This window comes from Protopterus annectens, chromosome 2.part0 (assembly GCF_019279795.1).
Source record: "Protopterus annectens isolate FY-2018-M chromosome 2.part0, PAN1.0, whole genome shotgun sequence".
NCBI classification, from domain to species: Eukaryota; Metazoa; Chordata; order Ceratodontiformes; family Protopteridae; genus Protopterus; species Protopterus annectens.
Window position 1 is genome coordinate 241,006,622 of NC_056728.1, and position 26,610 is coordinate 241,033,231.

Here is a 26,610-nt window from a genome sequence, read left to right on the forward strand (position 1 = left end):
AAATACTAATTTAATCATGCCTGGAAAACATGGCTAAAAGATAACACATGCCAAAATATGCAAAACTTCAAAGAGCTACATTATCTTAAAAAAGCCCATCTTCAAAACAACCACAAAAATAACCAAAAAAAAATTCTGGTCTTCTGTCCTTAGAAATATTACACTCTAGAACTTTGTCAAACTACACTAAAACTGTTTTGCAATAGAAATAGCACCCCAGTTTAACTCGTACTTCATTTATAGCAAAGCAAACCCTACTAAGGTGACTCCTTCCATAATCCTCAATACAGATCATCATACTTCTCAACCTCTTAGCACAAGAAATCTGTACAAAGTCAAAAATGATAGGGGGACAAAGGCCCCAAAACAGGGAAAATGTAAATATTGCTCTTATCAACTACAGCATGAATTTTCTGAAGGGTACAAATTCTGAAACTCAAATCAATCTACAACCTCTTTTCCCATTTTTACACATGGGGTTAAGGTGTCACTTCAACAGTGACAATCAGCTAGAGCCAAAGTTCACACCACCAATGTTTGTCATTATTTACTGACTTCAGTCCTCAAGGATTTACAAACCCACAAATTGTATGAAGAAATTCTGTGAAAATCTAGACAGTTAAGAGGTATGCCATCATCCCCGCCCTACAAATTCATCTACTTCCACCTTACAACCCATCTCAACTTCTGTTTAAAAAAAAACTTCAGCAAAAACAAATCCAGCTCACCATCAGCTGATAACCGCCCAACAGAATACCTCACAACTGCAGTTGATGCTATAGCCTCCTCTACTGCTATTCTTACAAATGATGCAAGAACCCTTAGTTCCATCATCCCTTTGGGAAAAGCCACGCACTATTCCACTCCACAAAGGTGGCAACTTAACTGAATAATTAAAATTCAGACCTATAGCTATAATGACCCAGCTGGCGGAAAATTCTGACAAAATGTATCTGTAAGCAACTACTCAACTACCCCTCAAGCAACTCTTTACTCCCACACAACATGGATTTCATCCTGGCCACAGCACAATCGGGGACAGTGGCAAACTTGTTTCCTCTTTATTCATTGATTTGTCTATAGCCTTTGACACTCTCACATAATCAACCTCCTGTAACAAATGTCTGCTTCAAGACCTCTCTCTCCAGTGGTTCAGCAGTTACTTACCCAACAGAAATCTATCAGTAGAATGGCCTAACACTCTCTCCCCCTTCTTCATAGTTACTGCTGGGTTATTTCAAGGTCTTTTCCTGCGTCTCTCCTCTTTCATGGTTTTCATTAATTTATATAACTCCTCACAGCAAGCCTCTTCATTCAAATACTTGGACGATTCAACTTCTATTTGCTCTGCAGACAGCCTGATCCATCTTTAACAAATCACAGAAGATGTTTACCGCCATCAAAAACTGCAATGCACAACTACTGTTAAACCCTCCTTTTCTTCCCTAAATCCCACACACAAGAAAAAGACAACTTTAAAATTACCTCCTTCGATAATAAAGTAATTGAAGTGGTTTCATACACTAAACTGTTAAGGATGTTAACAGATGACAACCTTAAATTTAATTTGCACATTCAACAAAATTGTAAAAAAAAAAAAAAAACTCACCAGAATCTAGGGATGTTAGAGCAAAAAACTTTCTTAATGACACCACAAAAACAACCCTACTACCTAACATCACTCTCATATGGGGTACCAACCCTTATGAAACTTCAGGCAACAGCAAGAACTGGACTAGAGCAATGTTACAACAAAATTGCAAAATTTGCTGCAGACCCCACCCCTACTCTGCCCTAAAACTATTACATTTGTTTGAATTACTCCCATATACTCAACTCCTTCTGACTAGTGACATAATATATAAACTTCCAAATGTCCAGCACTAAGCAACATTCTCCACAACTATCCGCCCAACAGACCACCATGGTGACCTGATAACTACTCTTCATGTACAAACCTGACAGATCTGCAAGAACTGCCCTGTACAAACCAGAGGGATCTCCAGGAAATGTCCTGCAACAGAATCCCACTTGCCGTGAGGTTCATATCTAACCTTCATACATTTAAATCTACACTAAAAGAATTTCTGCCTAAATACTGACTTTATTCCTGTTCTACACATGGCTAAACATTTACTACACTCTCTTCCAGCTTCACCAGTTTACCCCATAAACAAAAGATCTAAGCTCTCCACTTAACATGATGTAGAGATGTTCTTGTGTTACTTTTTGTACATATTGTAAATATTTACCTAATTGTAAACCGCTGATCACCGCCAGCTCATTCATACCAACCACTTACGAGTTGATTTCCTTATTACTTCCTTGTCTACACTCTATCAGTATCTCTGTTACATCTTCTATAACTTCCGGTTCAAATACCATAATCTCCCATCTTCTTAAAATCTTAATTCACTAGCATTTTTCCTTCTCACAACTTCACCCATCTTATACCTTATATATCTCATGCTACTCAAAACTCCCTTGTTAGCAAACTACTCAATTTTTTTCCTATGGCAACTATGTTATTCTGTTTATATGTCTTTACCACTAAACCACTTCCCACAGCAACTACAGTAGCTTGATTGTATTACTTATTCTATTCTACTGTTATGACTATTTTTTTCTGCACTTTGAATTTCTAGTACTTCTGCATTTTATAGAACTGACCACATTCAGTTCTATAAAATGAATCTAGGCTGTTTGGTATTAACTGAGCACTAAAAGCAACCATCCTACATTAAAAAGGCCCTCCTGCACCCCTGTGACAGAAGAGTGCAGCCCAGGACCCATCTGAGATGGGGGATTGTTGAAGCAAGGCTCAGTTTTGGGCTGTCCCATTGGTTAGTTTGTGTTAAAACCGTTTAACTTTGCTTGAATTTAAGCACCGCGCTTGCGTGGTTTTGCGCTCAGTTTGGTGGACCTGCTCCAAGTTTGGCGACCTTAGCCAGAGATCTGGAGTGACTCTGAACTAAATCCAAGGCATTCACACTGCTCAACAAAATACAAATATATTCTAAATTTCCACTGCACTTTTTGAACTGCACTTTGACTAATTGCTGCTTCATTTTTTTGGTGTTCTACTGCTGTGATTATTTTTTTCTGCACTTTGAATTTCTAGTACTTCTGAATTTTATAGGACAGACTACATTCAGACTTGTTGAATCAAGACTGTTTGATATTTATTGGGCACTAAAACCAGCCATCCTACATCAAAAAGGCTTTCCTGCACCTTTGTAGCAGAAGTGTGCAGCCCAGGACCCATCTGAGTTGGGAATTGTTGGAATAAGGCTCAGTTCTGGGCTTTCCTATTGGTTAGTTTCTGTTAAAACTATGTAACTTCACTTGTATTTAAGCACAGCTTTTGTGCATAGCTGCACACTGCACAGTGGGGTTTAGCCCTGCTCTGTATAGCAGTAAATGCATAGAAACACAGTTTTTCCATATATATCAGCTAGAGAAATCTCCTTTGCTCTACTGCCTCTCTGTGCACAATGCAGCTGTGCGTTCTTACCAAGTGAACAACTCAGCTGCACATTTTGAGGTGCTGAAGCAGTCTTCCATCTTTAGCCCTCCACAGAATAGGTGCCTTTGTTAGCTTCACAAGCAAACATTGGTCCATCTAGCCCACCCCACTAGTTATTGCAATATATACCTGCCAAAATGGACAAACAGTTTCCCATCATTATTACAGCCAGCCAGATTGACATAGGCATCCTGACGAAACGTAGCAATTGCCTCATGTACACTGACAATCACTTGTTCCTAAAGCAAACACAGTATGTGAGAAATGTAACTATACCATGAAATAAGAATCAGTCCTGTCACATAACAATAAATAAGACATACAACAGGTTGTCAGCACACACAACACCCCTCTCACACCAGATACTGTCACATAACACAGAAACCCACATATGTGGAGGTACCCACTAAGAGCCTAACAAAAGATCAGAGACCTCTCAAGCGCAAACATAAACATACTGGTACATGAACAGATTCCACCACTACAGATAACACACACATGAGTGTCTCAAAAATTAAACCTCTAATGCAAAACACCTCAAAACCTAATGTTCTAGTCATAGATGACTCAATTGCGAGACACACAGAAGTCCCCCTTACCAGGTTGAACAAGGAAAAGGTCACAGCCAGCTGTCTTGTCAGCTGCCAAGATCCGTCAAAATCACGCACACACGTTGCTCAGCAACAATTACTGTTATGACTCTGTCATAGTACATGTTGGTGTGAATGACGTGAGAAGTACTGCTCTGGACTATGTGAAGAGAAACATGACCAGACTCTCAGATTATGTGCCCCAGGAATGTCCCTTGCCCTAAGCAGCATTCTACCTCCACTTAGGATGATGCCACAATACAGACAAAAAGTGATTGAGTTCAATAATTGGCTTAGCTTCTAATGTCACTCCAAGGGAATCCAGTATCTGTCTGCTTTGGAAGATATGGTAGACAGTCCATGCTGCTTTGCCAAAGATGGCCTTCACCTGCCTCCTCAAGGCTTTTGGATACTGGAAAAATGCTTGCCTCCCCCACAGTGCCTTTTTTAGGCAATGTTCAAACAACAAAAATTCTGACGTAAAGAAATCCACTGCAGACAAACTCAAGGTCATGCTGCTTAATGCTAGGAGCTTAAACAGTAAAAAGCACTCCCTGGAAAAACTTCTCACCTTGGAAGATGCTGACATTTGTGCAGTCACTGAGACTTGGTTCAAGGCCAGGGAGAGCACCCCGGATGTACAAGTCTACAATACCCTACACACGTTCAAACCCCAAAACAAGGATAAAAAAAACAGAGGTGGAGATGTATTCATATTCATTAAATCCAAATACACCTCAAGACTGGTGAAACACTACAACTCTCTCGAGCTACTTCATGTCCAATTAACTACAGGTCAAATATCCTTCCACAGGTCACCCACCATGAACCAGGGGAAGCACACCACCTACCTGTGCTTGCTAGAGGTGCTCAGTATACAGCCAAACACCTTGGTCATGGGAGATTTCAACAATCCTTCCATCAACTGGGCATCTTACATGAACACAAACACGATCACTACGAGGTTCCTGGACTTTGTTAATTCAAACACCCTGGAACAGTTGGTCCACACTCCCAGAAGGGGCTCAAATGTCATGGACCTAGTGCTCACCAGCATGGGGGGGTCACTGCACTACCCCATATGTTGCCCTCCAATGTAAGGCTAAACCATAAATCTGTCTCATTTGAAGTAGGGATCAAACCTCACACCCTCACAGAAGTAAAAAAAAAAAAAAAAAAAATGAAAAATTTCTCCAAAGCAAACTATTGCTACTAAGCGATGGGATAAAAAGTTTCAAAGCCCCTGCCAACACAGCCAATAATGACTGCTATACAGAGAAATACACAAATGCCCTATACAGCCACTTAAATGCATTGACTCAGCTGTCCCTAACAGGAATAAAACCATGTGTTCCCATAAAAACAAGCCACCTTAGTGGACCACAAGTATAAATAAGTTAAACAAAAGAAAGAAACTGATACTTAAAAACAAGAAGGAACTTATTCAACTGAGGAAGAATACTCTCCACAGCTTGAACAAGCAAATCAGATATCTTGTTAAGTCCCCTAAGACTAGCTATGAGGCTAAATTAGTATCCCTAGCTAAAGACAATCATAAGGTATTCTTTAGCCATGTCCAAAACCTAAAAAGGAATGCCCAGCTGTGTGCTGAACTTATACTGGACAGTACCACTCACACTGAACCTGAAGAAACTGCCATCTAGCTGACAGATTTGGCAATAACTTCACCCCCCCCCCCCGTCTTCACCAGACATACCCCAAAGCATTTCTGACACCAGTCCTCTACTGAATACCTCCAAAGAACAGGCCATACAGGCACTCTCCAAGGCTAAAAATATGGCCTCTATAGGACCAGATAACATCCCAGACTGCTTAATAAACAATTTAAAACAAGATCTGGGTGGAACCACTCGCCACTGCCTTTAACCCTAGCCTAAGAACTGTCCTGGCAGAGTGGAGAACAACAACAGTAATCCCCTTGCACAAAGGGGAGGTCCATTAACCAACCCCAAGAACTATCCACCCATAAGCCTAACCAGCCTTACCTGCAAGGCAATGGACCTTATCCACAGCCCATAGGCGACCTTCAAACTCTTGACCTGCCCATTTTGGTTTTGTCAAGGGTAAATCTTGCTTATTAAACCTAGTGGACTTGTTTGAGAATGTTACCAAAGCCCTGGATGAGGGCAAAACAGTACATACTGCCAGTCTTGATTTAGCCAAGGTCTTTGGCACAGTCCCCTATTCAAGTATCATAGAGAAAATCTCCCACCTGGGGATTAACCCACACATTACTAGATGGGTAGCCAACTGGCTCACTGACAGAACATGCACTGTCAAAGTTGGGGAGCCCACCTCATCAGTAGACCAGTTAACAGTGGGGTACAAGGATCTGTGCTTGGGCCTCTACTGTTTGGAACCTATTTCTCTGAAGTCCAGGCGAAGGTAGATGGCCTGTGACTTACCAAGTTTGCAGATGACTGTAAACTGAGTGCAATCATAGTGTCCCCCAACGATGTTAACATATTACAGAATGGGTTGACACAGACAAATAAAAGCTGTCAAACTCATGGACTAAAACTCAACTCAAAAAAATGCCTCATTATCCCCTTTGGCAAAGAAATAGCCCCTGTTAATTATGACATAGACAGCACCCCTCTAAGCTCAAAGTTAATGATGCAAGATGTGGGAACAGGTTGATAGCAACCTCAGCTTCAATCACCATTTGTCTGTAGTGGTCAGAAAAGCATTCTACATTGTGCATCTCATAAATAAGGGTATTGCATCCAAGACCAAACAGGTTATAGCTCTGCTGTACTCGACCTATGTCAAACCACTAATTGAGTACAATGCTCCCTTCTGTATGTATATCAGCAGACACTTGCAGCAACTGGAGAGACCACAGAGGTTTCTAACCAAAAGAATCCAGGGGCTCCAAAACATGACAAACATGGAAAGACTGAAAGCCCTGTCACTGTACTCTGTGTCATACACGCTGCTGAGAGGTGACCTGTGCCTGGTCTACAGAGCAGTCTCTAACCCTGCTCTAATGGAAATGCTGCACATTTGCAAATCAAATGGGACAAGAATAACTCGATCCAGGGATCTCAACCTAGCCTGTGACATTAACAGAACATGCTGGAGAGACAGATACATCTCCCAGTGATTGCCATACCTCTGGAATAAGCTTCTACTTCATGTAAAGCAGAGCTCCTCAATGACCCTATTCAAGCGCAACCTTAACAACTCAATGGGTGACTGTAAATTCACCCTGGTGGTGGCACGTCTGTACCTCATGAACAGGGGCATTCGATGCTGATCACAGAATCACTCTGCTAGCAATGACCATCTAAGTGTGGTCAATAAGGGTACTCAGTTTTTTACACAGCTAGGCTTGTAAAGGCCCTAAGGCCATTAGCCTATTAACCTCATATGAACCTTTTAATTGCTCACATTACTTATATTACTTATAGCTGTGATTGCAGTTTTTCTCCCCAGGTCACTAATGAAAATGGATACCGTTGCACCAATTGACTTTCCCGGTAAACAAATGACATTAAGTATGTACGTAAATAAATAATGAATTCAGGTTGTAGAAGCAGTCGTCATAGAATTTGTGAACACAACAGTGGAAGATTACCACCCAAAGGATTACTCAGGATGGTGTACTTATGACCTCAGAGACTTGTACCATTCCTTCCCACGCCTATGGCTGTAATAAGTACTTGTTTATGGGCAAACTCCTAATATGTATAACTTTTTTCACTTCTTATAAATATGAGTTTCCTTCTAAGAAACTGGCAGCATTTTGTAATCCAGAATCAAGTTTCAGTAGTCTAAGGATCTACTTGGAAGCATGTGCAATAAATGTGCAAGAAACTTAGCAGCAAATGTGCCAGCAACATGCCACACACGATCAGAAAGCTTTGAAAACATCTCTTCTCAATGTTAAAGCCAGCTGCACAAGGTGACCAGTTAACCTGCTGCATGAGACAGAGCCAAGGAATGTACAAATGACATGTCCTGGTATGCGTCAATGATGAAGGCGAGTGAAAAGACATGTATTAACCAGGAGTGGAGACAGCACTCGGCATGTACCAGTGTAAATAAACTGCCATGGCTCTAAACGCATTTCCTGTACTTACTCCCATGGTTTGCTGCATGGGAGTCTGATAAACTGGAATTTTATCTGCTTGACATTTATTCCTCACATAGGTATCTTTTATCATTTAATTTTCTCAGACATAATTTAATTTTACTAAAACATTATAAGTCAGTGAAAGGTACATTATTACCCGTATAATTGGTTTCATGCTTTTCTTAGTGAAAGAAGGTATAAACAATATAACCAGTTCTTCCTACTGGACATAGACTTTGAAAGAACAATTCAAGCTTAAACTGTAATTAAAACAGTGAAAATGCACCACCCAACTGACTCTTCTATACACAGGGGTATTTCGCTGAGTAGGATCAATCAGCTGCCACAGTCCTGGGCATGGAGATAAAACTTCAGACAAGCACAAGAAGTGTTTACAAAATAGCCGAGGTCTCACTTGGTTCAAGTTCTGAAACAGTTAAGGAAAGCGACTTACACACCGCTAAAGACTTGGTGAGTTACTGAACAAGTAATCCCTCCTTGGCTACTTTAGAAGTCCTAACAAGACAAGTGTGATCTGGCAGAAGTTTGTCTGCCTTGCTTTGTTGAAGCAGTGATCAGTGTCACAGGCAAAGGTCATCAAGTATGCACAGAAGAACACTGGTACAATGTTTTATTTATTTATTTAAGGTCGGTTTACTAGAGTAATGCACTGATCTCAGTGGACCAGTTTTAGGCACAACTCATTTTATGATGGAAAAGTCAAGGTGGAAAATACATTGAGAGATGCATATATGTGCTGCATGCACATTATGCAAACAAATGTATGTATTCATCAGAATCTGGTGCACTGTCAACCTCTGTTTATTCACTCTTGGCACATCAGGTTTTACTTCACTTATGAAAAACTAAAGCAAAAATGAATAAACTGTACATGCAAAATACAGACATTCACATTCCAAAAATTCCTACTCCTCTTCATATGGCACGTTAAACAAAAGCTACACTTAAATAAATAAAAACATATAAATAAAATATGGACCTTATCTCACATTCAGTGTAACATTAAAAAATATTATATCATGCACTGCCTACAAACAACAAATAACTCCCCAATATAAAATAGTGTCCCCCTAAATCAACTCGTATGGAAATCAAATTAGTTTATATCTGAATGAAAAATGTTTAAGTAAAAGAATTTAAAAAATAAATAAAACATTGACAAATGGACAAGTAGAAATGTCATTACTTTCAAAACAGCATCCAAATTATAATTATCCAAACTAAAAATAAAGTACTTTATAGAAAAAAAAATCATCAGTGAAGTAAACTACTCAAGATAAAAAAAAGCTTTGTCCAAATTACAGAACTCAGACAGCAATCTTCTCTCATACCTCAGAAATCTACTCAAACATGGACAGAAGTCTCTTCACTGGGGTTGTCTTGATTTAAAAGAACCACTGAACTTGCTTATCATCATTCTGCTAAATAAACTAGCAACTTAGGTTTGTCTTCTGTTCTGTTCTACAGTTTTTACACTAATAGAATTTTTACCATTTCTTTTAACAATCAGTTTTCATCAGGTTCTTCAACAGTGGGGGTTCCTGAAGATTTGGTGCTAGGACCCTTTCTCTTCTCAATATTCACAAACGATCTACATGGGCTCTGCCTTACCTAAAAACATCATACTTTATTTTATGTAAATGATGTAGTTCTTAATCAGGTTCTAATTCAATTCAACATCTTTCAGCCTCATTGCAAAGACTTTTCATTGACCTGGAACTTGACTGCTAGAAATAAACTAAGTCAGAAGTTATGATCTTTAGTGCAACCATATGACTTAACCTTCAGAATCCTAGCATTTCATATCCCTCGGGATGCTTTCTTCTGTACAACACTCATGAAAAACTTCTGGGGGTCTTCCTTGATGACACTGTCTTTTCATGTAAACATCAACTATCAAAGATTTTGACAACACTTAAGATGGCATATAAATTCTCCAACTTACTCGATCCTAAAGCATGTTAAGCCATTGCTATTATTGATTTTCTCCCAAATCTTGAGTATGTTATGCTTATAATTGTTCCCCTAAAAAAGGACAAACATTTCTGCTCTTCTAGTAGCCAAAATAAGCTTTGCATGGTTATCCACCTTGCTAGTCCTACAGATTATGACTGGTCAGCAATTAATAAGGCCATCTGGCTTCCTACCTCATCCAGGATTTCTTATTTCCAACTCACCTACTTAAAGGAAAACTCCAACTTAGAACTCAAAAAAAAACATTTTTTTTTCATTGTATCTTTGTCTGGAGCTATTTTAATGCCTCAAAATCACTCCAAGTGCTTCTTTTACAGTTTTAACGTGTTTCCCTCAAAATGGCGGATGGTGTGGTCTGCCTTGGTAATGTGATCTTGTTTTCTTAATTTCATTCCTTCTTCCCAGAGTACATTTCAAGTCCTCTTTATATTACTCATGCTAGACATAAGGAAGTGGTGTTGTTTTCTCATGCCATTGAGAAAGAATGGCAGGACTGTGAAGCACTGATATCTAAACACACCTTCTGAAACAGAGCTACTTCTGTTTTTCCTTGACTGAATCTCATGTATGTGTCTGTCAAAGCTTGTTCTATGCTACAAATAGCTGTTAGCTACTTTCAGCAAAAGAAATTAGGTAAACAGCAGGCTTTTGTAAACGGATTATTTTATAGTTCTAAAAGAACTTACAGACCTTCCCCCAAACTCTCATGCTGAGGTGTGAAAACTTTCACTGCAGTAAATGATCCCTGCTATACATTTACAAGTGACAAGGAGTAGGACTCCAAACTAAGTCTGTCTGCTACTTCCAATACCTTCAGTGGGAAGTTTGTTTCTCTCTCGTCAATGGTGCAGAATTAAAATGTGCTTTACTAGTTCCTTATTTATGTCATGTTCACCCACCTTTTTCATATTTATTTATACTTTGGTAACCAGGAAAGTGAACTGGCCTCAGGACCCTTTTCAGCCATGAGTTGGGCTACATTGGCAAATATAATAACAAGTATGAAATGCACTAAGCAATACAAAAAAAAATACTGACAAAGACAATGACCAAGACTGCATATGCAACACATAGCCAATGTGTGACAGTGACCAAGTAAAACATTAAGCACCATTTACTAGAATGTACACAGTAATAATGCTTAACTTTACTATGTTGTTTATTATAAATAATGAACTGTATACACCCATATTGCGCACACACACACACACACACACACACATATATATATATATATATGTAGATATAATTTGTATGTGTTTGTGTATGTGTATAAAGTACATGTACAAAAACATGAGTGTGTGTGTGTGTGTGTGTGTGTGTGTGTGTGTGTAATGAAGAACTAGATTATGCCTGTGTGTGTACTTCATGTCCTTTCAAAAAACAAATCAAAATGGAAATTTTGTGTAACTATATATGTGTCTCTACGGATTCACTTTATAATCCCGAAATCCTGAAATACCGAATCTCAGAATTTCGAGACCATAAAGCCAAAAGCTCTAAATACCTAAATCCCAAAAGCACGAATTTTGAAATTGCGAATCCTACACTAACCAGACACCACACACATACACAAACGCACACCTTCTCCCCACACACAAACACACAAACCTACACTACATACAAGAAGAGGGCAAGCCCCCTGCACCCCGCAGCCCTCCACCCCCCTTCTTAAATACACTAACTCCAGGGTCACACTACACAGACAAATATACGAAAACAAAACCACACTAACTCCAGGGTCACACTACACAGACAAATACACGAAAACACCACCACATACCTACATTCCCCTTGCACACACACAACAGTCACAACACACACTGACACACACTAAAGCCCCTAACCAACACCCTTAAACATACATACTTACCTGAACTTCCATTCAAACACCGCAACACCAGAAGTGCTACTTCAACATCTCCAAACATCGGGATTTTGAAATTCACACTTCTGGGGTTTCGGTATTTACAACTTTCGGCTTTTATGATCTCAGGATTCTGAAATTCGGTATTTCAGAATTTCGAGATTATAAAGTGTTCCTGTGTCTACACATAACCACACACAAATATGTGTATATGTATATATATATATATATATATATATATATATATATATATATATGGGTCTCATTTCAATGAACAAAATTACGTTTCTACGAAACATAATTTCACGACCCCTTTTTCCCAAAAGTGCATTTTTTCAAAAATGCACTTTTGCAAAAAGAAACTAAGCGAAAACTAAAACACACAAAAAAAAAGCACTAACCACATTTATGCAGGGGGCAAGCCCCACTGCACACCCCCGCTACTTATATATTCTCACTCCAAGACTGCACTATAGTGGGGAAAAGGGAATATTCCCTTATTGCTGCTCTGCCGCAATGTAACAAATAAATTTGATGGGTCGAGGTACACCCATACATCTGATAGCAACGCACATTCCCGGGATTCCAACGTGATTGCAGACATACTGAGCAGATGCATCCTCCTGCCTCACGAGTGGTCCCTCAATACAACCATAGTGGTGAAGATCTTCAACCGCTAGGGCCATCCTTGCTGCGACCTATTAGCTTCACCAGCAAATCACAAATACAGCAGCTACTTTGCCCTAATCCCCCTGCTTGGTTTCTCCATTTCCAGTAGGTGCCAGGCAGAATGATGTACGTAATATTCTTCTGGCTTCACACAAACCATCCACCAGGAAAATCTATCTTAGTAAGTGGAAGAGATTCCTTATTTGGTCCTGACAGAAAGAGCTAGAGCCCTGTTAGTGTGGTACTGGATTATTTGTCAAGCCCTCTTCATTCAGGAGTGGTGGCCTTCACTTGGTTGCTATCTCAAACTTCGACAATGGATTCCACGACTCATCTTTAATTTACCATCGTCTCTGTAAAACCTTCTTGAAAGGGGTCTCATAAATCAGACCACCTTTCAAAGAACCGATTGAACCTTGGAGTTTAACATTAATACTGTAATCCCTAACATGATTACCTTTCAAACCTGCTGCCACCTGCGATATAAAGTTCTTATCCTGGAAATCCCTATTTTTAGTAGCCATCACCTCAGCAAGACACATTTCTGATCTTCAGGCCTTGTGCATAAAGCGCCCTTACATGGTCTTTCATCAGGACAGAGTATCACTCCGGACTAACCCTTCCTTCCCGCCCAAAGTTATTTCAGAACTGAATATTAATCAGACAACTGACCTACCAGTCTTGTTTCCAAACTTCTCAAACAAAGGACAATACTGCCTTCATTTACTGGATGTACATAGACAATTACACTTTTATTTAGACAGAACTAAATCAGTATGTAAATCTGACCAGTTACTTGCTTCCTATTCTGGGCCAAAATTATGAAACTCTGTTTCTAAGGTAACTTTATCTAAGTGGTTGAGAAATTGTATATGCTTTATCTACCAACATAATGAAATTCCAACACCGAGCAAGGTCAAAGCGCACTCATCCAGATCAGTGGCGACTTCTGTTGCTTTTCATTCAAGAGCTCCAATGGATGATATCTGTGCAGCTGCAGCCTGGGCTACCCCTCACCTTTATCACTCATTACAAATTGGATCTGGTCTCCAGGGGGAGAGCATGCTTTTGTTCAGTGGTGCTCAGAAAGATCCTTCCATAGTGTCTCCCAGGACATAAAGTAGCTAGGGACTCTGTCCCATCAGAAAAGAAGAATGAAGATTAACATCAGATGAAGTTATGTTCTTACCATAACGTCCCATCTGTGTTGTTCATCTTCATTCATTATGTCCCACCCTCCAACCCCCTCCAAGGGCCTCCTGAAGGTTTGGGATTTGGTCCAAATCCTGGATTAGGGGACCTGCTCAGAAAATTATGTATTATTTATCTATTTTATTTATTTTACATTTGTTGACCGGGATAGTCCGATTGGACACACATCCATTTTCAGCGGAGGCCTAGGGAGAAAAGCTCCAAGGTAGAACATACAGTAAAAATCACAAAATGATTACAAGTTACACACAGTTTACAGGCTCCAGTTGAGCAAGCAAGTAATATAATCATGCATTTTTAAAACAGTGTTGACAAACTGACTAGGCAATGTAACATGATTACAGACTATGGAGGAGGATCTAGTCAGGTTTTGAACAAGCCTCTGCTTTCTTTATCACAAGCAAATTTGATCTGAGGTAACAGGGAGAGGAGCACTATGGGTAAAGCTTAGCTTGAGAGTTTTTTGGCTGGAACGAGCTTGTTATAAGGCCGACTCGGTTCCGAGGACAGAACTGAAACCCATCAGTAATGAATGAATGAAGATGAACAACACAGATGGAACGTTATGGTAAGAACATAACTTCTTTTTTTTTTTTTAAAGTACAAGCAGGTTTCTGGTGCCTACACAATGCAGGAATTATAATGTAGGGAGAAATGAAACCTAAAGATTGAATTAAACTGTAGGAGAGGACGGAGTTTTCCTTTAAAATCTTCTAATGATCATTACTGCCCTCTACTGGCTATCAAATTACTAGAATATAAATCCTCCTACACATTAAGAAGCAATGCTACTGTCACGCTAGTTAGACCTAAATATTCCCTGGTCGTATGCAAAGATCTCCTGCCTCATGGAACTTTCTTAAACACCACATTACAGAACTGGATAATCTCTCAGATGCTTCAAACATGCTTTAGCTTGGATGCAACTGCACACGGACTTGTTACATTTCTGCATTTTATGATGCATAACATCATATTAATAATAAATATGTGAGCTTGTTTCTCAGAACTGCAGCTATATGGACTCTCATTGGCCTAATTTTGTTGTTGAACTTTACACTTCTAATTTCCTTCTCTACTGAAAATGTTTACGCATTTGTCTGATTGCCCTACAGATGTATTCATGTACTGCAACTGTTCAGTTATTTGTATGTGTTCGCCATTTGGCCTTGGAGATGGCTGAAATGGGTTACTCTTCTAGTCCACTTTGCCTGGTAAACAACCTTTGCCTGGGAGGTGGCTGAAATGTATCCCTGTTCCAGTTCTCCCTGATGGTAAACAAACTTAAATAAACTTTAATATAACTCATAGAGTATCTGTAACAGAGCATCACACCTAGAAATGCTGCACCCTACAATGGTGTATCTGTTGGAAACATACACACTGTTGACCCATAAGGATAGTGAAAAAGGACTTTTTGCAGGGGGAAAGATTCCCTAAATCCTTCACACCCACATTCCTCTAAATATACCATCTCTGAGAGAGAGCACATCATTGGAAATAAGGAGAGATTTCCTTACCATTACAGTTCTATGAATTTGCTGACTTCAACAGCAGCAGTTTGGCTAAACACAGGAGTCAGCTAGTACTTATCAACCATTCACATCTTATAATTAACCAGTGAGTTCAAACTGATGAATTAAACCATCACCAAACTACTAAATACATAAAATATTACCTATGAAAATAAATTTAAAAAAAAAACCACGCATAAGGCACTCCATTCATGAAAACCTGTGCAATGCGCTGAAACCCTCATTCATTAAAAAGACAATTAGGCAATTAAAAAAGCTAAGGAAAGTCAATAAGAAATGTTACTCTAACATTAAAAGAGCAAAAAATGGAATGTGTGGGCTGTTTTGTGAAACATGCAATATCCTGTTTTACATGCTGTCAGTACTGGCCTGTGTCTCATGACTTCACTACTTATAAAAAAGCTTACTACCTCAACTTATATTACCGGATATTTTATACAACAGACCCCCTTTACATGTGCATCAATCCATCCATGCTTTTGAGATGCACATATATTACATATACTGTAGACCATTTCTTTAGATATGTGCAGTTTATTTACAAAAATCAATTGTTTGATGAAAAGTTTAATTTTAACTTGAAAAGAAAACATGCACTTTTGCTCTAGTATTTTACTTAGTTACAATCCACATTCAGTTCAAGTACAACAGTGGATAATAAAGTTACAGTTCACAGCCTGAGTGTAGCAGCCTTATTCACGCTGCCTCAAATACATTCAATGTTTGGCTACTGGTAAAACTTGAGTAAATCCACAGGTAAGCTTGTGGAACACCTGGAGTAAATCCACAGGTAAGCTTGTGGTACACCTGGAGTAAATCCACAGGTAAGCTTCTGGTACACCTTGAGTAAATCCACAGGTAAGCTTCTGGTACACATTAAGTAAATCCACAGGTATGCTTCTGATACACCTGGAGTAAATCCACAGGTAAGCTTGTGGTACACCTTGAGTAAATCCACAGATAAGCTTCTGGTACACATTGAGTAAATCCCACAGGTAAGCTTCTGGTACACCTGGAGTAAATCCACAGGTAAGCTTGTGGTACACTTTGAGTAAATCCACAGATAAGCTTCTGGTACACATTGAGTCAATTCACAGGTAAGCTTCTGGTACACCTGGAGTAAATCCACAGGTAAGCTTCTGGTGCACATGGTGTAAATCCACAGGTAAGCTTCTGGTACACATTAAGTAAATCCACAGGTAAGCTTCAGATATTCCTTGAGAAAGCTCAATGCTGGGTACTGCTACTTTGAATAACTGCATTTACCCTGAGAGATCTCACTCTTAGTTCTGAAATTTCTGTCAGGGAGAGAGAAATGTCTGGCACTATGTTTTTTTGTCCTTCTTTTAACCACAACTTTTCATTAAAATATGTCCCCACTGTTTTTTTTTTTTTGCTACCATATACTTTGTATATATACATGCTCCATTATCATAACATACTGTGTAAGTACATCACAAAAAACAGCATTTCTAAATTGCTACATCATAAGGCTGTCATTGAGTACCTTGTGTAAGGTTTTAAAACATTATTCATAAGCCTCTGAAAAGTGGCAGGAGCTCCATAAAGTCTAAAGATTGGGTTAGTACAATGAAAAAACACCTTCAGGGTTTGAGAATGTTGTCTTCTCTTTGGCTTCTGGGTTGAAAGGAAACTGCTAGTACCCACTGGTTATGTCTAGGATGGACAAAAACCTTGCTTTACTTAGCATCTACAAGAGCTCATTTACTCTTGGTACTGGGCAAGTGTCAAACTTGGACATATCATTCAGTTTATGGAAATCACTACAAAATCTTATGAAGCTGCCCAGTTTAGGAATCAACACAGCAGATTGCTTGACTTACTTTGGGACTACTGCTCCTAATTTAAGCATTTTCTTTATCCGTCACTTATTTTTCTTTGTGGCTCTGGTATCCAATATGGTTTTAGGTTTACTTTCTCTACTGGAACAGTTATAGTATGATGCTGTATTAAATCTATTCTATCAAAAATATTTTACTTTCCTCTCAGCATTAGACATTTTTTTATCTATATGAACAGAATGGACAGAATTCCCCAACGCCATACTACTATAGCTATTTCAGTTTTCAAGTTGTTGCAGAAGCCTTAATTTCACTCCATGGTTTTAATATATTTATGGGATCCATTTCCTCTGGTTTTCTCTTTCTAGTCAATCTTATTTGTTTTATGTCTACAGACATATGGCTCTTTATTAAGTGTGACCAGTGGGGAATGCAATACTGGCTTCAGCAGCAAAGGCAGGCTTCTAGGCATATGATTAATCCCAGATAAAGCCAACATCAGACATGTGCTTGACAGAACAAAATGTGGCTCCTTGGTCCTTCTCACTCACATGTTTATTCCAAGGCTTCTGCCAAGTGTCACAACTGCTGCAGATCATGGCCACCCCCTTCTCTTTGAGATTGGAGAGACAGAATTGAATATTGAACCCCACCTGTCCAGCTGTTTCCTCCAGCATCTGAACAGCTATTCAAATCTGTACTGAATGCCTACACACAAGGCTTTAACCCTACACTACAAGAAGCAATATAATAATATAACCTACATAACACTTAGAATAAAATAAGTATATTTTTTCATAATTTCTTTTCAGCAGTTATTACTTCAGTATATCATCACTGTAATCTATATCCCTTACTGGGAAAATTGTCTTGTCTGTCAAGACTAAATACTGACTGGCTTTACCACAGACTTAAAAGTGAATTACAGTCTGTTGTAACCTATGTGCAATTTTATTTTGCCAGAGTTCTAGGTACACAACAGTCACAGTAGAGATGATCAGTAAATGTATGCATTTTTTTTTGCCAGAGTACTAGGTGCATTATGGTCACAGTAGAGATGATCAATAAATGTGTGCAATTTTATTTTGCCAGAGTACTATGTACATTGGGTGATGCAGTGGTGCAGCTGTTAGCGTTGTTGCCTCACAGCAAGAGATTCTCTGGTTCGATTCTTGGCTGGGGTGCCTTCTGTGTGGAGTCTGTATGTCCTTCCTGTGTTTGCATGGGTTTCCTCTGGGTGCTCTGGTTTCCTTCCACATTCCAAAGATATGCTGTAGGTGGATTGGATATGAGTGTGTGTACGAGTGTGCCTTCCGAGGAGGGGTGGATGCAGGGCTGGCAACCCAACCCTGTAAAAAACATAACTGCTACTGAAACAATGAAAGCACTTGTTGCTTGATGTGCCCAGAGGCATGGAGAGGATGACAGAGAGACTATGTATATTATGGTCACAGTGGAGATCAATAAATGTACTCAGACAGTCTTGACCATCACTTTCAGCATAACAATTTTTAACTAATCTATTAAGTGACAAATTACTTTTGGTTATACTGAAATTCAATTTCCTGCACAAGCAGCATCCATTTCTACTAGACATCCTTGGGGTATGACTACAGTCAGCCTGTGTCATGATTACACACAGTAGATTACAGACATCACTACAACTTTATTTTATATACATCTGTTACAGATTGGGGTTCCTCATGGCTCTATTCTTAGTCCATTACTCTAACATCTTTACAAACCTACTTGTATACTTCTTTTCCCTAGTCATCCCTGATACAATATGCAGATGTCTCCACAGTCATCACCATCATGGATAGCCCCTCTGAACTCATCTCTATCACTCAAATATCCTTCAGCTCAGATGAAACATGGATCGGTAATAATACGCTCATGATAAACCCCCCCAAAAAACAAAACTCCTACTTTTCTTACCTAAGAATGTCTATCACTTGAAACCTACTTTCTCCATACTTTTCCTTAATAAAACACCCCAACTGAAGTCGAATCAAGCACAAAACTCTTAGGTGTAATTACAGATGATCAGCTTAAGTTTTACTTGCATGTTAACTACATCCAAAAGACTCATCAAAAACTGGGCCTCCTTTATAGAAATAAAAAGTTTCTCACCAACAATGCAAAAGTAACCCTCTCTCATGCATACCTCCAACCCAGCCTACTGTACAGCTTTCAAGTCCTCACAAATTTCATCTCCTCTCTCCTTAATAAACTTGAATCATTCTACAACAAAGTAGCCCGATTTGCAGCACATCAAACATACAAGTCCCATCACGGTCTTTCACTAAAACACCTAAACTGGCTAGAATTGCCTCATCTACTACTCTTCTCTCAGCTCCAAATTATTCACTCCATTCTATATGAGCCTGACAATTGCCCATCTTATCTTCCGTAATCTCACAATATACTCCCCTAGATCTTTATGCAGCTCAGGTCTAGACCTCTTGCACATCCATAAACCTAAGACCAGAATGGGATGCAACCTTTACAGCTACCATCCTGCAATGTATTGGAACAAATTGCCATTAGAAATAAGGTCCCTCAAACAACTAAAACAAATCAAAGCATTTCCCGGAATACTTAAACAACCATTGGTCCTGTCACTGCTCTCACCCCTCAGACTCCCTTAATTCCCGGAATACTTAAACAACCATTGGTCCTGTCACTGCTCTCACCCCTCAGACTCCCTTAATTCCCGGAATACTTAAACAACCATTGGTCCTGTCACTGCTCTCACCCCTCAGACTCCCTTAATTCCCAGAATACTTAAACAACCATTGGTCCTGTCACTGCTCTCACCCCTCAGACTCCCTTAATATTTCTAGCCTGTGCGCTATCAGCCTTCTACACTTGTCTCTGCTGCACTATTCTCTACTTGTTTTCAACATAGCGCTTTCCAGCCTTTCTTTTACCTTTCTCGTAACTGGCAATTTTATTCATGTAGGCAACCTCTTTGTCCTTCATTACTAAAATTTGAAATACCCTTCTCTCTACTAGTACATGAGGATACACAGGAAGTCCAATGATATACTACAAACTCATGTTTGCATAGAAACCTTAATGGTATACTAAAACTTATATTCATATTGCTCAATTGACAAAATTGCATAGCTTTTTATTTTTACACCATTGTGAAAAATGTGTGTGTTATTTCTAAACTCTATTGTATATTTTCAATTGGACTGATTGTGGAGATTTTCTCCGCGGGCCTCCACTGCAAAAGGGCTTGTTAGCCCAGTTGGACTATCCCGGTCAACAAATGAAAATGCAAATATAAATAAAATAAATATCTAAATATATTACATATTATATATATATATATATATATATATATATATATATATATATATATATATATATATATATATATATATAAGTCCCTAAGAATTGATTGAGTTTTCAGAAACTCATACTCCATACGGTTGAGACCAAATGATTGAGTTTTTGAAAACTCAAAGCTTTTGAATGGAGATTGCGGTACAGCAATGATCAGGAAATTTACCCTTTTCCTCAATGTAGTGAAATCTTGGAGTTGGTCTCTATAACTTTGCAGGGGGTGTGGGGGTGGGGGGCTTGCCCCCCTGTAAAAACGTAAAAAAAAAAAAAAATAAAAAAAGGTAGATTTTTGTGTTTTTTTTTTGTGATGTTCAAGTTTTTGGAAACTTCATCATATGGTCACTTTGATATTTTTTCAAGTTTTTGAAAAGTCGATCATCTGACATAGACCCATATATATCTAAACCTATATCTATACATATCTATCATCATCATCATCATCTTCTTTCAGCTATTCCCGTTACGGGTCGCCACAGCAGATCACCTGTTTCCATTTCTTCCTGTCCTCTGCATCTTGCTCTGTTACACCAAACACCTGCATGTCCTTTCTTACCACATCCATAAACTTTATCTTAGGCCTTCCTTTTTTCCTGTTATTTGGTAACTTCATCCTTAGCATCTTTTTCCCAATATACGCAGCATCTCTCCTCATCACATGTCCAGACCAACGTAATCTTGTCTCTCTGGCTTTGTCTCCAAACCTTCCAACCTGGGCTGCCTCTCTAATATACTTATTCCTAATTCTGTCCAACCTCGTCACACCCAGTGCAAATCTTAATCTTTAACTCTGCCACATCCAGCTCAAACTCCTGCCTTTTTGTCAATGCCATCGTCTCCAACACATATAACATAGCTGGTCTCACTACCCTCTTGTAGACCTTCCCTTTCACTCTTACAGGTACACGTCTGTCACAAATCACTCCTGACACTCTTCTCCACCCACTCCATCCTGCCTGTACTCTCTTCTTCACCTCACCGTTACTCTGAACTATTGACCCCAAGTATTTAAACTCATCCACTGATCAATTTAATCCCTCTGTAGTTACTACAGCTCTGCACATCACCCTTATTCTTAAAAATCGGTACCAAAACACTTCTCCATTCCTCAGGCATCCTCTCACCGTCTAAGATTTCATTAAACAATCTGGTTAAAAACTCCACTGCCATTTCACCTAAACACCTCCATACTTCCACAAGACTGTGGTAGTGGTGCTGCGGTAGTGTTGTCGCCTCACAGTAAGACGTTGTCCTGTTCGATTCTTAGTTAGAGCGTTTTCTGTGTGAAGACATGCATGAATGGGCAAACCTTCGTTGAAGGTTATGCATCAGGGCTGGCAACTCGGCACCTAAAAATCTACTGCCAATCATTAGTGGACTGGAGTTCTGCTGTGGCAACCCCTAACCAGGAAAAGCAGAAAGACACAACAACAACAACAACAACAACCTCCATGCTTCCACAGGTATGTCATCTGGGCCAACAGCCTTTCCATTCTCCATTCTCTTCATAGCTATCCTTACTTCCTCCTTGCTAATCTATTGTACTTCATGATTCACTATCCCTACATCATCCAACCTTCTCACCCTTTCATTCTCTTCATTCATCAACCCCTCAAAATACTCTTTCCACCTCCTCAACACACTCTCCTCAATTGTGAGTATGTTTCCCTCATTATCCTTTATCACCTTTACCTGCTGCACATCTTTCCTAGCTTGGTCCCTCTGTCTAGCCAATCAGTACAGGTCCTTTTCTCCCTCCTTAGTGTCCAACCTTTCATACAACTCTTCATATGCCTTATCCTTAGCCTTCGCCACCTCTCTCTTTGCCATGCACCTCATCTCCTTATACTCCTGTCTACTTTCTTCATCTCTCTGACAATCCCACTTCTTCTTTGCCAACCTCTTTGCCTGTATACTCTCCTGTACTTCCTCATTCCACCACCATGTCTCCTTGTCGCCCTTCCTCTGTCCCAATGTGATACCAAGCACCTTTCTAGCAGTCTCCCTTACTAGCTCTGCTGTAGTTACCCAGCTATTTGGTAACTCTTCACTGCCACCCAGTGCCTGTCTTAACTCATCCCTGAATTCCACCTCACAATTACCCTTATTCAATTTCCACCATTTGATCCTTGGTGCTGCCCTCACACTCCTCCTCCTCTTCTTGATCACCAACATCATCTGGCAAACCACCATCCTATGCTGCCTAACTACACTTTCTCCTTTCACCACTTTACAGTCTCCAATCTCCTTCAGACTGGCCCTCCTACATAAGATATAATCCACCTGTGTGCATCTTCCTCCACTCTTGTATGTAACCCTATGCTCCTCGCTCTTGTTAAAATACATATTCACCACAGCCTTGTCCATCCTTTTCGCAAAATCCACTACCATCTGACCTTCTGCATTCCTTTGTTTAACACCATACCTACCCATCACTTCCTCATCCCCTCTGTTCCCTTCACCAACATGCCCATTGAAATCTTCTCCAATCACCACTCTCTCACCCTTGGGTACAGTCATCACCAATTCATCCAATTCACTCCAAAATTTTTCTTTCTCATCCATTGCACACTCAACTTGTGGAGCATATGCACTAACAACATTCATCATTACACCATCAATTTCCAGCTTCATAAACATCACTCTATCTGACACTCTTTTCACCTCTAAAACACTCTTAGCATACTGTTACTTCAGAATAACTCCTACGCCATTTCTCCTCCCATCTACACCATGATAAAACAATTTGAACCCACCTCCGATACACCTAGCCTTACTCCCTTCCATCTGGTCTCTTGCACACACAATATACCAACCTTCCTTCTGTCCATCATATCAGCTAGCTCTCTCCCTATACCAGTCATACTGCCAACATTCAAAGTTCCGACCCTCACTACCACAGTCCTAGCCTTTCTCCTCTCTTCCTGCCTTTGGCCATGCTTTCCGCCTCTTCTCCTCCTTCGGCCAACAGTAGCCCAATTTCTGCCAGCACCCTGTTGGCTAACAGTACTGGTGGCGGTCATTGCTAACCCGGGCCTCGACTGATCCCGTATGGAAATATTTACTGGTGACTGCATGAAATGATTTGGCGAAGTTTTACGCCTGATGCCCTTCCTGACGTGACCCTCCCCATTTATCTGGGCTTGGGACCGGCACAAAGAAATGCACTGGCTTGTGCATCCCCAGTGGCTGGGTTATCTATATATATATATATATATATATATATATATATATATATATATATATATATATATATATATATCTTTAAATATATATATATATATATATGTATTTAAAGAAATATATATATCTTTCTTTAAGTATATATTTTTATATATATATATATATATATATATATATATATATATATATATATAGATAGATATATTTTTCATATAAAGCTTTTGAATGGAGATTGCGGTACAACAAGGATCAGGAAATCTACCCTTTTCCCCACTGTAGTGCAATCTTCTACAAAGATAGCCTAAGCATAGACTACCTACCCATCAAATACCCTCATGATAACAACTCTGAAGTCCTAGTAACATGGCTCAGACTCAGCCCCAAAGAAAAATATTACCATAATAGCCACTTGCATACCTCCCAACAATACTCCCACTGAGGAACTCATAGCTGGACAGCCTCAACCTATACCTACAAAACCATTATCACAGGCTACTTCAATGACTGAACACTTGCACTGGTGATAACCCTTCCACCTTCATAAATCTACATGGTTTTTCCCAAACTATCCAATTTCCCACTCAAATAGATAACCCTAGCAAAAGGGAGTCTATCTTAGACTGGTCACTTATTAAAAGTACCATCCACAACTACCTCTCCGGATCCCTTCCAAATAATTTAAGTGACCACAGACTTACCTACTTAATTCATCATCAGCTCAATCCACCCAGAACTATAGTTTACAAAGTTGTAGAAAATACTAAAAACATTTCCAATGAAGGATTCTCATTCTTAGACATGCTCAATAAATGTAACTGGACACCACTCCATCATCTCCAACTTGACTAGGCCGTAACATACTTAAGTGACACATTTCTAACTATTCTAAATAACTTAGCACCACCTCGTACATGTCGTGTTAAAAATAAGCGATTGCCCTGGATATCAAAAGAAACCATTAGACTTCAAAAACTACGGGACAAAACCTGGTTTCAATACCAGAAAACAAAAGAAAATGAAACTGTTAGTATACCAGCAGCTCTGTAATCAAACAAAAAAAAAAATCAAACTAGACAAAAAACATATTATTCATCTATGCAAAAGAAATATGAAAACAATCCCAAAAATTTCTAGCAGGCAATTAACTCACTCCTCCACCCAGGTAAAGCCACAACCATTGAACCAACAACCAATAACAAAAGCATGAGTATTGCCTCACAACTCAACACCTACTTTATAAACACAATCCTTCTTCCCTTAGTTACAGGGTACAATTCCACCCCACCATCTCTTCCACCTAATGTAACTAACAACAACTCTTTTGACCTCAGACCTGTCCCAACTAACACCATAAGAGCAATGCTGAAAAAACTGAAACCTCCTGCCTTAGCAGCTGACCAACTCCCCAATAAGTACCTCAAACTTTCAGTGGATGCCACAGCTCTGCCTATCTCCATTACGGTAAATAGGTCTATAGCAGAACAATATGTCCCAAAATTATGGAACATTTCCTGCATCGCCTCTCTACATAAAGGAAGAAGATCAACAGAATTAAACAATTACAGACCCACAGCCATCCTTTCCCCCTGTGTCAAAATTCTGGAAAAATGTATACACGCTCAATTACAATACCTGCTCTACCTCACAACCTTATCTCTTCCTCCAAACACAGTTTCAGACCCAAAACACAGCACCACCACAGCCCTAATTAATTTCTCTAACACCATCAACCAACTCAGAAATTCAAACCAGCAAGTAGCATCAATCTTCCTAGACATGTCAAAAGCGTTCGACACGGTCTCCCATCAGAAACTCCTTAGTACTCTTGCCTCACTAAACTTATCAAAGACTTCCCTCTCCTGGTTCCTAAGCTATCTTTCTGACAAACAAGCAGTACTATGGGAATCCAAACTCTTACCACTTCTGCCTGTTTCAGAGTCCCCCAAAGGATCCATACTATGGCCCCTTCTTTTCACCATCTTCTCTAATGATCTAGCCTCATCCACAACACACACTGAAGTAGTTCAGTATGCAGATGATTCAACTTTAATCTGCTCAGCAGATACCTTACCAAACCTCCAAATAGTAGCTCAATAAGCTTTTAATGACATTGAAACATATCCAAGCAAATCACAACTAATCCTCAACCTCTAAAAGACACAGTTAGTGCTATTTACCAGTAGCAAACAATCAACTACCACCCCTCCTTTCACCATTCGCTCAAACACAGTCATCCAACCAATTGTGCATCCATAACTCCTCAGAGTGAGTATCAAAAACAAACTCAAGATTTGGCCAACCCATAGCCATCACAATTAAGAAAGTTCACGTCAAACATGCGCATTTCAGTAAAGATCGCTGCAAGAAAAATTAAATGAGTACTGTGTACATATTAAATAGGTATGAACAAATGAGATTTCCACTCTCTCTCTCTCTCTCTATATATATATATATATATGGTTTACTATTGAAATTTCGAACATCAGTCGACTGTTGTATTGTCTAATGCATTAGGTAAGACATTATAATCAATCAAGGAACGGTTTTAACATGGGTCGAGGTAGGTGTACAGTATTATTCCCTACTACAACCATCTTCCCTACCTCGACCCATGGTAAACTCGATTGATTACAATGTCGACTTCGATTCTCGTTTAACTGCTTCTTCATACACAACATTACACAGAGTGATGTTCGAAATTTCAATAGTAAACCTATATATATATATATATATATATATATATATATATATATATATATATTATTTTTTTGAGTAGTA

The 26,610-nt window shown here is 39.3% G+C and overlaps 1 protein-coding gene across 1 annotated transcript in view; it reads right to left on the reverse strand.

Moving 5' to 3' along the window:
* MRAS (muscle RAS oncogene homolog) overlaps positions 1-26,610 on the reverse strand; it is a 437,128-nt gene that overhangs the window by 91,675 nt on the left and 318,843 nt on the right. The window lies entirely within an intron of this gene.